Raw genomic sequence first — 13,483 nt, 5'->3', positions numbered from 1 at the left:
TTTAGTGTGATCTTGTAATCTTTTGAGTAGATGCCCAAAAGTGGGGCTTCTTGGTCTTAGGGGAGCTCTATGTTTACCCATACTGCTTCCCAGAGTGGTTGAACAAGTTTACACCCCCACTCACAGTATAGTAGGGTTCCCTTTTGGCCACATCCTCTCCAGCATCTGTTATTATTAGTTTTCTTGATAATGGCCATTCTTATTGGAGTGAGGTGGAATCTCAATGTTGTTTTGATTTGCATTTATTTTATGGCCAGTGATTTTGAGCACTTCTTCATGTGTCTCTTGGCCATTCTGGTTTCCTCTTCAGAGAAGTCTCTTTTTATGTCTTTAGCCCATTTGCTGAGGGGGCAGTTGGTTCTTTGAGAATTTGTTTTGGAGGAATTTAATTTTTTTGAGTTGTACATAGATATGAGGCCTTCCTCTGTTTGTTGTATGGCCAGTAAAGATCTCCCAATCTGTGGACTTTCTATGTATCTTGCAAGCTATAGCCTTTGCCATGCAGAAGCCCTGCAGTTTGATGCAATCCCATTTGTCCAACCTTTGTTTGATTTGTTGTGTTTCTGGGTCTTTGTTAAGAAACTTTCATCCTGTACCAAGGAGCCCAGGTGTTTCTCCTATTCCTTCTTGTAAAGTTTTCAGGGTATCTGATTATTACCTTAAGGTCTTTGATCCATTTGGAATTGATTCTGGTGCAGGGTGGTATATAAGGATCTAGCTTTAGTTTGTTACAGATGTTGAACCAGTTTTGCCAGCACCGTTTGTTGAAGAGGCTGTCTTTCTTCCATCCTATTTTTTTTTTAGCTCCTTTATCAACGATTAAGTAGGCATAGGTCTGTGGGTTAATTTCTGGGTCTTCAGTTCTGTTCCATTGGTCCTCAGACCTGTTCTTGTGCCAATACCAAGCTGTTTTTATTACTATAGCTTTGTAATACAGCTTGAAGTTTGGTACTGAAATTCCTCCAGCACTGTTCTTTCTGCTTAAAATTCTTTTTGCTATTCAGGGTCTTATTTGGAACAAGTTCTTATCTGTATAATTGGAATCATGATAATACTTCATAAAACTGATATGGGGATTAATTCACCAGCTCTTAGTAAGTGCTCAATTAATAGTATATCTTGTCTGGATACTTGATATGTAGCAAAGTACTCTTTTGTGATACTGCTGAACTGGGTAGGATTATTGACAGAAGTTGTCAGAAGTTAAAAGGAATGTCTCAGGAGTAAGAAAACCTTGACTATCTGGAAGTAAGAAAAGATACCGATGATTAAATAAATCTGCTAAAGAATAAGAACAGAAAACCAAGAGTCATGCTTAGTTTTCAGTCCAGTAAGAATACAGATATGACATTTTGATTTTTTTTTCCATTAATAAGCTCTCCTTTAAATTTATCACAGGCTCTGTTACTGTCAAGGTCCCATCTTCTCCTCAAACCTATTTACAGTTATCAGGAAAAGAGGTTGATATGAACCCAGAAGTCAATGTTCAGGAAGTGGCTGAAGATGATAAAGATGATGGTGTAACAATTATTGGTAAGGAGGCTGCATTTTCCCTTGTATGGACTTGCTACTGTTGGTTTATAAGTAGAAATATGGTATAGTTCACTTCGGTCATAGTCCTTTTGTTCTTTTTCATTCTCACATTTAATGTTGACAATTATCATAGCATGATATAGACAGTTAGTTTGAAAAGACCTGCATAGATTATTTTAGAACCCTCCTTCCTGCTATCCTAGATAAAACTGATTTGAAAAATTGTCTGGAATGGCTGCTTTCTAATTCTTGGACTTAACCGGCAACATGTGATGCAAGATTAAAGATAACGTTACATGATTAAATAGAATTTTATTGAACTTATTGGTTTGCTTTTTTAGTACAGCAAACTCTCAGTCCAAAAAGATTCATGTATTTTCCATTACATCCAGCTACACAGATTGTTAATACTATTCTTTTCTTATAGATACAATGTTTTAATAAGCACTATAGTAAATGCTGGTGGATTTTCTATTAAATTCTCACAGAATGGCATCAAGAACACTTAAATTACTCTGTAGGAAGATGCTTATTACTTCATAATTATTATGAAGCTCCTTAAACTACTTGTTTTTATTTATTTGTTATGTCTTGCTGGTTCTGACCAACAAACTCTGCATAAAGAAATGCTCATGCAATAATCTATCATATTTACTATCTCAGTGTCAAATAATTAATATTCCAACACCACCTGAGGTGAGAAATGGGTTTATTGACAAGTATTGTTAGTCTGAAGATCTCTTCCCCAACCTCTGCTTTTATAGGCTCATTGTGGCCCAGGGCTTTTTAAAGAGATACATTCTAAGAGATAGATAGCAAGCAATCAGAAATATGAAGATAAGTACCTTCAGGGCTTTATACCTGTCTTTTGACAGGATTACTGCAAAAGGTCAAACACTCAGACAGTATCATTCAAACACCAGCCAGATCTGCAGTCAATTACAGTCTCCATAGTGTTCTAGAGTTTCCACAGGGTCCTGTGTTTGGACCCTTATTTTCTAAACCAGGAAGGGCCAAATTAAAAAGAGGTCTTTTGTACTCAGTGTACTCAGTGTAGCAATCAAGGTTACAGTTGGATATTGTACTTCATGCCTAGGATTTCAGCTACATGGGAGACAGAAATAGGAGGCTCACAGTTCAAGCCAAATCCATAATACTAGCCTAAATCTGGCCTGAACAAAAGCAGGAAACCCTATCTTAAACACAAGCTAAAACTAAAAGATTCCGCTGGGGGTGGGAGGAGAGACATGGCTCAAGTAAGTATAAGACCCCAAGTTCAATTCCCAGTGCTAACAAAAAGAAGGGAAAAATAGATACTGATTAGCAGAGTCTTAGAGTTCTGGAGGGCACTCTGCACAGCTGGACCCCTGGTAGCTCTGGGCATTGTCTCTGAGAGGTATATTAAGGGGTTAGTGTGGAGGGTGCTCATATGAAGAGGCAGCAGTCTTTCTTAGAGCAACTCGTATTTTCTTTTCATCTTTAAACTATTTGGTCCCCAAAAGGCCTCAAGCCTTTATTTATCATGTAGATGAAATAATTGAAGCAACTCAGAAAATCAGAGCAGTTTGGTTTCCCCCACCACCATAAGATTTCCACTCTGAAACTTAATTTTAGAAATAATGAGCAGCTTTATATGTGACTTGTTGTTATAAGCAGCGAGCTCAGCTCATCTGGGCCTTCCTCAGAGAGCCTTTGAGGCAGAGAAGCGGAAAGACTACCCTCTATGCTATGAGGTTTGCATTTTTTCTGTAGCATGACTTCTACTGGGTAATTTCTACAAGAAGCCAGGCCAGTAAAATTTAGTCCTCTAGGCTCAGGCTTCCCACAGGATTTTTATGTACCACGCGGTAATTTTATTTATTTATTTCAGTTTTTTTAACTTTATAAACATACTTCAATTGTTTTGCTATTAAAATCTTAAAGTTTAAATTGCTTATTATAAATGTATCAAAAGGAAATTGCCTGGGCTGGGGATATAGCCTAGTGGCAAGAGTGCCTGCCTCGGATACACGAGGCCCTAGGTTCGATTCCCCAGTACCACATATACAGAAAACGGCGGCGCTGTGGCTCAAGTGGCGGAGTGCTAGCCTTGAGCGGGAAGAAGCCAGGGACAGTGCTCAGGCCCGGAATCCAAGGCCCAGGACTGGCCAAAAAAAACGAAATTGCCGAAATACTGGCCTTGTATATGTAATATTGCTAAATTCTTTTATTAAATACAGTATGCTATGCTTTCTGAAAGTAGAATTAGTCTTTTGATTTGCATGCCTTTTCTCTTTTCCATTGCTTATTGTACTAGCTATAATTTTAGTATGATGCTCAATAGAAGCCATGAAAGCAAGGATAATGAAGTGAAAAAAATCCCAAGGTATTGCTGGACACTGATGGCTCCTACCTGCAAATCTACCTATTCAGAAAGCTAAGTTCTGGGGGTCACAGTTGAAAACCAGCCCAAGCCAAGTCTGTGAGACTATTCAATTATGCACACACACATACACACACACACCACACACACACACACACACACACACACACACACACACACACACACACACACACACACACCAGAAGTAAAGCTGTGTCTCAAGTGGTAGAATGTTAGCCTGGAGAAAAAATGCACAAGGCCCTGAGTTCACCCCCCAGACTGGCACACACAAAATAATATTTTTTCAATGTATATCCTACAAAATTAAGAAAAGTGAGGGAAAGGAAAAGGAGTTGGTTGGGAGGGATGGATGAAAATGCTGAAAGAGGAGACATTGATCAAGATGAATTTTACTCATCAACTACTTTATTGAATGGCAACTCCTTTGTACAACTATTGAAAAACAACAAAAATATTTTTTAAAAAGTTCTTAACTAGACACTAGTGGCTTATGTTTATAATCTTAGCTAGTCAAGAGGTTGAGATCTGAAAATCCTGGTTCAAAACCAGCCCAGGTAAGGAAAGTCTGTGAAAGTCTTATCTCCAATTAATTACCAAAGAAGCCAAAATTGGAGCTGTGGCTCAAGTAGTAGAGAGCTAGCCTTGAACATAAAAGCTCAACAGCAGTGCCCAAGCCCTGAGTTCAAGTCCCAGGACTAGCATAAAAGTAAAACAAAGCAAAACATATTGCTAATAATAGCATTGTTTTTATTAAAAGATTCCTTTTTCATCTATTGAAATGATAAATCCATTTATAGAGTGAATTGCACAGGTTGATTTCCTATTGATAAAAAGGATTCATGTGTCCAGTTTAAATTCTTTGTATGGTGTATCAACTTTGGACACATCTTGCCAGATCCAATTTGTCAAGACTTCATTAAAGTCTTATCTCTGATGAATATTTGCCTGTAGTTTGGTAAGCTATAGTTTTTTTTTTAATTCACTTAGTGTTTTTATTCTTAGTGAGCTATTATTTGAAATCAGATCTTGGCAGCTTTTCAAGTTATGGGCTTAAGTAACCCACTTGCTTCAGCTTCCCACAAAGGTTTATTAAAGGCATGGATTACCAAGCTTTAAGATTATTTTTATGGTAAAAATTAGAAATATATAGTCTATATATTTTATGCTTTTCAGCAGTAATGGAGTTAGAACTCAGGGCCTTCTGATTCCCAAACAGATGACCTACCCTGGAGCCACGCTGCTTGCGTCCATGGTTTTTCTCTCTAGCGTGACTTCTTTCATGACTCAGAAGGTGATGTAGTTGAGTGAAGGCTTTATCACAAGCTTATAGCTTATAGCGAAGCCATGGGCAGAGAGGCCAGACTGAGCATATCTGCACTTTGCCCACTGACAGCACTCCTGCGGCCTGAGGAAGACCATCTGCCTCCTGAGGTTTTACTCAGAGTAAACCATCCGCTACGAGGGGGCGTGTCGGTGGGCGGGGCCGGGGCGGAGCTGTCTTCCAGAGGCGGCGCAGCGGCAGGAAGCTCCCGAGCTTCCCACGGAGTCAGCGACCCCGGAGAAAGCTCCCGGGACTGGGCCGGCCGAGTGGCAGGACTCAGCGTTCTGATTCCGGCGACTTCCGGGCGGCGGAGCTCTGCCCCTCCTTTCTTTTCTCTAGATCAGGTCTCCTTCTGGCTGCGCTGGACCTGCGCACGCGGGGGACTTCCGCATCGGGCCCTCCAGCCTCCCGCAGCGTCCCGCAGCGCCCTGGCGGGCAGCAGCCTGGGTGGTAGCGGCGCGCTTGGTGCTCGGCGCCAGCACCTGCTACTGCCATCTACAGGCTGAGGCGGGGCCCGCGGCGAGGCGGCCGGGGGCATCGGCTGAGCCCCTCTGGATCTGCAGGTAAGGCGGGGGGGGGTGGGGGGGTGGGGGGGGGTGGGGGGGGGCCTGCCCGGCAGGTGTACGGCAACTGACACCAAGGCCTCCCTGGCCAGGGCGGGCCCAGTGGCTCCTCTGAGCTCGCAGTGAAATCAGCGGCCCAGCGGGAGGAGGGCGGGGAGCCCCAGTGGAGAGGGCAATCGCCCCCTGAGAGAGTGGGCAGTCCTGAGCCACCTCCTGGCATCAAAAAGATGGCCCCAAAGTCTTCTGCCTGCTTCAGGCGTCAAAGCAGAGGACTGCCAAAGGCCTGCTGATGGCCTCCTGCTTTAAAGCTTGCTGTGGGTCTTTGTGCTGTGGAAGGGATGCCGGGACTGTGGTGGGGACAGCTGGTGGGAGGGGGTGGGGGGGGGGCTAGAGCCAAGGATGAAATTCTACTTGTGCCAGCATGGGGGCTGTTCTGCCTGCAGTTTATCCCGCCTGGGGGGGAGGGGGAGGGAGAGAGATGCTGGAAACTGGAACTATTGAGAGAGAGAGACAGAGAGAGACAAAGAGACAGAGACAGAGACTGAGAAGAGAGGGAAGGAGGAGGAAGACCAGGAGGGGGAGGGGGAGGAGGGGGGAGAGGAAGGAGAGGAAGAGGAGGAGGAAGGGGAGGAGGAGGCTGGAAACTGGAACCTTGCCTGTGAGAGACACTGGATATAGGTCTGTTTACAAGGTTGTCTGCTGGATATGGGTCTGTTTAGAAGGTTTAAATCGTCATGGTTGAGTTTGAGGATATCAATTTTTGCTAGGAAAGCATCCAATTCTTCCAGGTTCTCGATTTTGTTGGTGTCAAAGTTTGCAAAATAGTCCCTTATTGTGTTCTGGATTTTGATTGTTTCTGTGGTGATGTTACCTGTTTCATCTCTGATCTTGTTTATTTGGGTAGTGTTGCCTTTGTTTTTTGGTCAGATTTGCTAGGGGTCTGTCTATCTTGTTAATTTTTTCAAAAAATCAACTCTTCATTTTGTTGATTCTTTCGATGGTTTATTTTTACTCTAAGTCATTTAATTCTTATTTGGTTTTAGTTATTTGCTTCCATCTATTGGCTTGGTGTTTGGCTTGTTGTTCTCTTTCTGGGAGCTTAAGGTGATCCCTTAAGTTTTTGAGTTGCTATTTCTCCAGTTTGTTGATGTAGGTACTCAGAGATATAATTTTTCCTCTGAGTACTGCCTTTGCTGTGTTCCAAAGGAGCTGGTACTTTGTGTGCTCATCTGAGTTTAATCCCATAAACATTTGGATCTGTGTTCTAATTTCTTCAATGACCCACTTATGGTTCAGCAACGTGTTGCTTAGTCTCCATGAATTGTGGGATTTTCTGTGGTGACTGTTTGAGTTGAGCTCTAATTTTATTCCATTGTGGTCTGAGAGAATGTAGGGAATGATTTCGATACTTCTGAGTTTGTACATATTTTCTTTGTGCCCTTTGTGTGATCTATTTTGGAGAAAGTTCCATGAGCTGCTGAAAAGAATGTGTATTCTGGTGTTGCTGGATGGAATATTCTGTAGATCTTGGTTAAGTCTAGTTGGTCCATGCAGTTGTTTAGTTCTGAGGTTTCTTTGCTTCGTTTTTGGTGTGTTGATCTGTCCAGATGTGACAGTGGAGTGTTAAAGTCTCCAACTATCAATGTGTTTGGATCTATGAGTGTTTTTAGAGTCAGTAGTGTTTGTTTGATGAAGTTGGGTGCTCCTGTATTTGGGGTGTAGATATTTAGGATGGTTATATCCTCCTGTAGGAGAGATCCTTTTATTAGTATGTAGTAACCTTCTTTGTCTCTTCTTACCTTTTTAAATTTGAAGTCAATTTTATCTGATACGGGGATTGCAACTCCAGCGTGCCTATGGGGGCAGTTTGCCTGGTAGATTTTATTCCAGCCTTTCACTTTTAGAAGATATTTGCTTTTGCTGGATAGATGTGTCTCTTGGAGGCGGGTTCATTTCTCTATCTTTATTGTAATCTTGATTATTTTCCATGTGTAGTATATTTTCCATGTGTAGGACTTTCTGTAAAGCTGGTGTGATGGAAATATATTGTTTCAGTTTTTCCTTACTGTGGAAGACTTTTATTTGACCATTTGACCTTCAGCTATGAATGAGAGTTTAGCTGGGTACAGTATTCTTGGTTGATAGTTTTTTTTGTTTTGTTTTGTTTTGTTTTTAGGGTGTAGTATACCTCATTCCAGGCTCTCCTTGCTTTCATAGTCTCTCCTGAGAAGTCTCGGGTAATTCTGATTCATTTTCCTTTATATGTGATTATTTTCCTCTCCCTCGAAGCTTTAAGGATTCTTTCCTTGGACTGCATTGATCCTGTTTTGATCAAAATGTATAGGTGGGATGTCCTATTCTGATGTGGTCTGGTCTGTTTGGGGTTCTAAATGCTTCTTGTATCTGGATAGGCCTATCATTCTGGATATTTGGGAAATTCTCAGCTAATATTCTGTTAAATAAGTTGCCTATTCCATTGACTTCTTTCTCTAGGTTTTCCTTGATACCTATTAGCCTTAAATTGGGCTTCCTGATTGTATCTTGGAGCTCCTGGAGTGATCTGTTTTGCTGATTGGATTGGTTTTGTATAGTTTTTTGTTCTTTCTCCATAGATTGTAGGGAATCTTCAGTTCCTGAGATTCGATCCTCTGCTTTATCTAGTGTGCTCTGTAGGCTAGCTACTTGATTTTTAATCTCCCTTCCTCTTACTGGTCTTTCTTGATGGCTTCCAGGTCTTAAGTCCTGTATGGACTTCTTTACTTCATTAATTTGGTTCTAAGTGCTGTCTCTCAAATCTTTTAGCTGGGTAGCTCTCTTGGACTCTTGAAGTTCATTTATCTTTCTATTTGTGTTGGCCATGAAATCCTCTATTACTTTATGGACGGATTGATGTATTAATCTTTGGTTCGCCTCCTCATGCTCTAGAATAGCTGTCTGAAGAGATTCAAACTTTTCATTTAACATTTTTATCAGTAGAGTTGTAGAGCATTTTGAGGGTTCTCTTCTAGGTCTTTGATTGATTGCTCTGCTTCCTTCTTCTTTTGAGCGGGAGATGAGATTCCCTTGTTTGCCATCTTTCTTGTGCTTCTTCTGCCCATTTTGGTTGGAAATGCCAATTTACAAGCACCAGTGAGCACCATTTAAGATCCAAAGCAGACCTTACCAAGCACTGTTGTATAAATCTTAGAAGTTCACAGTTATATACAGATATCTTCCCTCTCTTTTTTGTATATAAAAGCAAATTTGGTGTGCCAGAAGAATATAATTTTAATGTAACAACCAACCCCGAACCCTGTATTCAGTAGTTACTTATTTACCATTATAACCCTATGAGCAATTTTTATTCTCATATTTAGTTCTTTTTGGACTAGTGGGATTTCTCTATGAACCTCTTTGACTCACTCGTATTGAACAAGGATACCCTCTATCCTATAACCAGGGGTCAATGGAGTCTGGAGGTCCTAGAAGTAAATTTAGGAGGGTAAGTTAGGGGTATTGAAGAGAGTAGAGTAAAATGAATGGGGGATGATGATTTTGGTTTAGTTTCAGTGAAATGGAAAGGTGGAGAAGAGTAGAATCGGTAGAAAGAGCGAGGTTAAAATAATAGACAAAATGGAGAGTCAACAGAAAAGAGTAAAGGTATTAGTCAAAGGAAAGTAATTTTAAAGGGGGTGGATCTACTCTGACCCTCCTCCCCTAATAGTTAAATCCTGGGGCTCTGTGGTTAGCACAGCTTGCAGGTAGGACTTAGGTGTCCTCTGTAGTTGGGGGAAGCTGAGCAATCTCCGGAACCGTAGCTCCTCCCATCTGCTGTGGGACTGCTGCCTTTAAAGTCTGGCTCTGAATAGGCTTGGACTCAGCCAGGTGGGGCGCCTGGGGCCTGGTTTAGCTGGCTGAGAGCTGCTTGCAGTGGGGGAGGTTCCTCCCTCTTGGGCAGGGTGACCTCCTGGGCAGAGCTGGCTGTGGAATTCAGCTGTTTGCTGGTGAGACTTGGGCGTTTGTAATGGAGCTGTTTATCTGTCTCAGGAACTGTTTACTCTCCTGTCTGTTTGCTCCTTCCTGCCAGTAGCTGCTTGCCACTTTGGGTTTGATTTTAGAAATTCCTGCTGCTGGAGAGTCGGCAGCCACCGAGTCAGCGGGGCACCACTGGCTGAGTTTACCTGAGTCTGTGAGTCTCAGCCCGAGGAGAGATACTCCCACGTGGGCAGAGGGATCGTCTTCTGAGCAGAGCTAGCTCTCACTGTTCAGTTACTCTTGCCCTTTGCAAAGATGGCCCCTGTAATGGAGTCACCCCCCACAAGGGAGGGGATTCCTGGTTCCTGCTAGAGTCCACCACTCAGTCTCCAGCAAAAAAGATGATAAAAGGATGGATTTATTGGGGAAGTAAAAAGCAAACCGACTGGCCAGAGTCGCAGCCCATACTCGAGACCTGGAACTGTGACCACGTGTTGCCTTTCAGGCCTGGTTATATAGGCAAACATCACATAGTCAAACCTGCCACACGCAGGTGGCCAATGGGGTTACCACCCTTACAGAGCGTGCTATGTCATATGCAGGTGGCCAATGGAGTTACAGTCTGTCTCCCAGTATCTGTTTGAACCAACCTATTATTCTAGTTAGAATTGTATTTGGTGGGGCTCCCAGGATGCAGGTGAATACGCCTACTCATGGGAGGGCACAGGTTTAACCTTGAACATTCCTTGAACCTTCCACATCTCAAGAGGTCAAGTGCTTTACACAATCTTATCACAGCAAAGGGGAACTTCCCTGGATAGGGCGGGGAGATCTTAGTGAAGATGGAATTGGCTTCTGCTCTCTTTAACTAATCTTGAATGGAGTCAATCTGATACCCCTCCAACAGCCAATGATGGCGCTGGCCAGATCTGACCTCCCTATTACAGCTCTTTCATCCTTGCTTTCCCCAGGCCTGCTTTATTTCCAGTCTGCTCTGGCCAGGTCTATGCCAGAGGCAAAGATGGCACTTTGCTCTGGTGATGGGGGAAGGGCTGCCTTCTGTGGATGTGAGTGAGAATGTCTTTCATGGGGTATTCACACTTTCTCTGCTATTTTGGCCCATTTCATTGTGTATATGTACTACATTTTCTTGATCCACTCATCTACTGAGGGGCATTGGGTTGGTTTCATATTTTAGTTGCAGTGCTCAGCCTGCTATTGGCATCTGTCTGCCGCCGTCTGGAGGATTTCTTCATGGTCGCCACTGTGTGCTTTAGGTGCGCGGGGTGTGGGGCGCTGTGCCAGCGCTAGTGTGGCGGCAGGACACCACCTGGAGCTCAAATCTGTGTTTTCAGGCCAGCAAAGTCGATATTTCCTTTCTGGCCAGAATCCCTGTACTGTTATAACTTACTTGGGCTGTCTTTCTAGGAGTAAAAGTTTCTCTGGGATGGGAAAACTGCGATGTCGGAGGGAGCTTAGCTAGGGCTCTGCTGCTCCTCAGCTGTCTTCCTGGAAGTCACTTTTGAGACCTTTACAGTTAAGTCTTTGAAAAATGTTTCTTAAATTCATGATTTTTTACTTTTAAAATTATGGGTGGAAGTAGTGTTGTGCCAAGTCGTGAAACCACCACCAAGAAGACCACCGAGACTCAGACATTCCGAAATGCAAAAGCAAGGCAAGGCTTTATTTAAGCGAGCTGCAACTTGGGCCTCGTCCTACCCACCGACACAGCGGAGGTTAGGAGGAAGCCCCGAGCTGTGATTACACAGGGCTTATATAGGGAAAGAACAGGGTAACAAGAATCAGGTGTTCAAGCAAGCAAGATTAGGACACAGGTACAAATCTGATTGGCTCAGGGTTCGATTCTAAAATGGGGTTCACGTGGTAAAATGGGGCCGGACTTCAAAGTCTGGCACTTCATTTCCCCCTTTTTCTTTTTGGTACCTTGGGAGCCAATCATGGCTCCATTCTGTCCATTTCAATGGCTTGCATGTCTAGGGGATGATATAGAGGTAAGTCATGGGCCAGTAGGGCCCAATGTAGTAACCAAAGGGCCTGTCACCATTTCTTACAAGTATAGTCTCTGTACCTCTGTTTTGCATTCCTCTAGTTTATCCTGCCTCATCTTCCCAAAAACAACTCTGGTCCCTCGGTTTTAAAGGGGTGCTGATGGGTGAAGATCATCCATCTTCTGTAACTCTTCAGGCTGACTCAGGGGCGTTGAACCTTACCTAGCCAGGAACATATAACCTTAACTTTACCTCTCTCTCTTAACTTTAACTCTCTCTCTCCCGTTCCTGTGTAGGAGCAGACCAGACAACCCCGAATATAGAGTGGACTGGACGGGCGCCCGTTAGAAGGGCCTCCCGGTCCAGTCCTTCAGGTTCACGGTGGTAGTGGGAAGCCTGAGCCCCCTGTGGAGGGCTTGAGGTGTTCTCCAAGTCCTCCAGGACTGCCCATATGAGCGTGTCCACTCCGGCTGGTCCTTCACTACCTACAGGTTCAGATTCAAGTGGCTGGCCTAAACAGAAAACAAAACTACAAATCACACAGACACAGACACACAGAATGAACAGCGCTATTTTCTTACCTTCGGAGTCTGGGGTCTCGGGGGTCTCTGGGGCTATCCCGGACGAAACCCCAAATGTTGTGCCAAGTCGCGAAACCACCACCAAGAAGACCACCAAGACTCAGACATTCTGAAATGCAAAAGCAAGGCAAGGCTTTATTTAAGCGAGCTGCATCTCGGGCCTCGTCCTACCCACCGACACAGCGGAGGTTAGGAGGGAGCCTCAAGCTACAATTACACACGGCTTCTAAAGGCAAAAAACAAAGTTACAACAATCAGGTGTTCAAGCAGGCAAGATTAGGACACAGGTACAAATCTGATTGGCTCAGGGTTCGAGGCACCCCAGGGGTGGTCAGAGTTAAGCATTCCCAGTGGTTAGAGTTCTAGACCGACTGGGCCCTAATGGGCTTATCCTGGGTCTGCTCACAGGGCCTGCTTATCTCAGGTTCACGTGGTAAAGTGGGGTTCACGTGGTAAAGTGGGGCCTGACTTCAAAGTCTGGCACTTCAGTAATACTGAAGGTACAGGAGTTCAGGGTGCTAGTTGATTATAATGATCCATGTGGTCACTAGTCTTATATGTAATCAGAAAGTATGGGCTTTGTGCTCATTGAGCTAGACCTGCATTCTGAGCTTAGCTGTCATAGATACTGGAACAAGTTCTTTTTTTTTTTCATTAATTTATTGTCAGAGTTATGTACAGAGGGGTTATAGTTTCATATGTGGCGCAGTGCATACATTTCTTATCCAACTTGTTACCTCCTCCCTCATTTCCCCCCCACTTCTACCCTCCCTGTTTCCCTCTCCCCCTTGAGTTGTGCAGTTGGTTTATACCAGATAATTTTGTAGGTATTGCTGTTGCCTTGGTTTGTCTTTTTATCCTTTGTCTCTCGATTTTGCTATTCCCTTTCCCTTCCCTAGTTCCAATACACATATATGCAATATCCAGGGCACCAAAATCACAGTGACATCAGAGGTTAAACCACAGGAAAGAAAGACAAAAGAAAAGGGCATATTTTCAAATGGTATGTTGAAAATCACAACAGTGTTAAACCACTTGTTTCCATAACTCGGAGTTTATTTCACTTAGCATCATTTTATGTGTTCATATGTACATAGCTATTGAGCTATTGTGCTCTTCTGCTAGGATAGTCCTAGACG

The 13,483-nt window shown here is 43.4% G+C and overlaps 1 long non-coding RNA gene across 1 annotated transcript in view; it reads left to right on the top strand.

Annotated features, from left to right (window-relative positions):
- The window catches only part of LOC125344731, a 28,148-nt gene extending 22,353 nt beyond the window's left edge, over positions 1-5,795 (top strand). The window contains exons 4-5 of the long non-coding RNA XR_007209625.1: positions 1,399-1,533; positions 5,577-5,795. This is a non-coding gene — a long non-coding RNA (uncharacterized LOC125344731). The remainder of the gene's footprint in view (positions 1-1,398; positions 1,534-5,576) is intronic.
- Positions 5,796-13,483: the final 7,688 nt, after the last annotated feature.

The sequence above is a fragment of the Perognathus longimembris genome, unplaced genomic scaffold (genome assembly GCF_023159225.1).
Source record: "Perognathus longimembris pacificus isolate PPM17 unplaced genomic scaffold, ASM2315922v1 HiC_scaffold_4079, whole genome shotgun sequence".
Taxonomy (NCBI): domain Eukaryota; kingdom Metazoa; phylum Chordata; class Mammalia; order Rodentia; family Heteromyidae; genus Perognathus; species Perognathus longimembris.
This window is presented reverse-complemented; position numbering and strand designations above follow the sequence as displayed.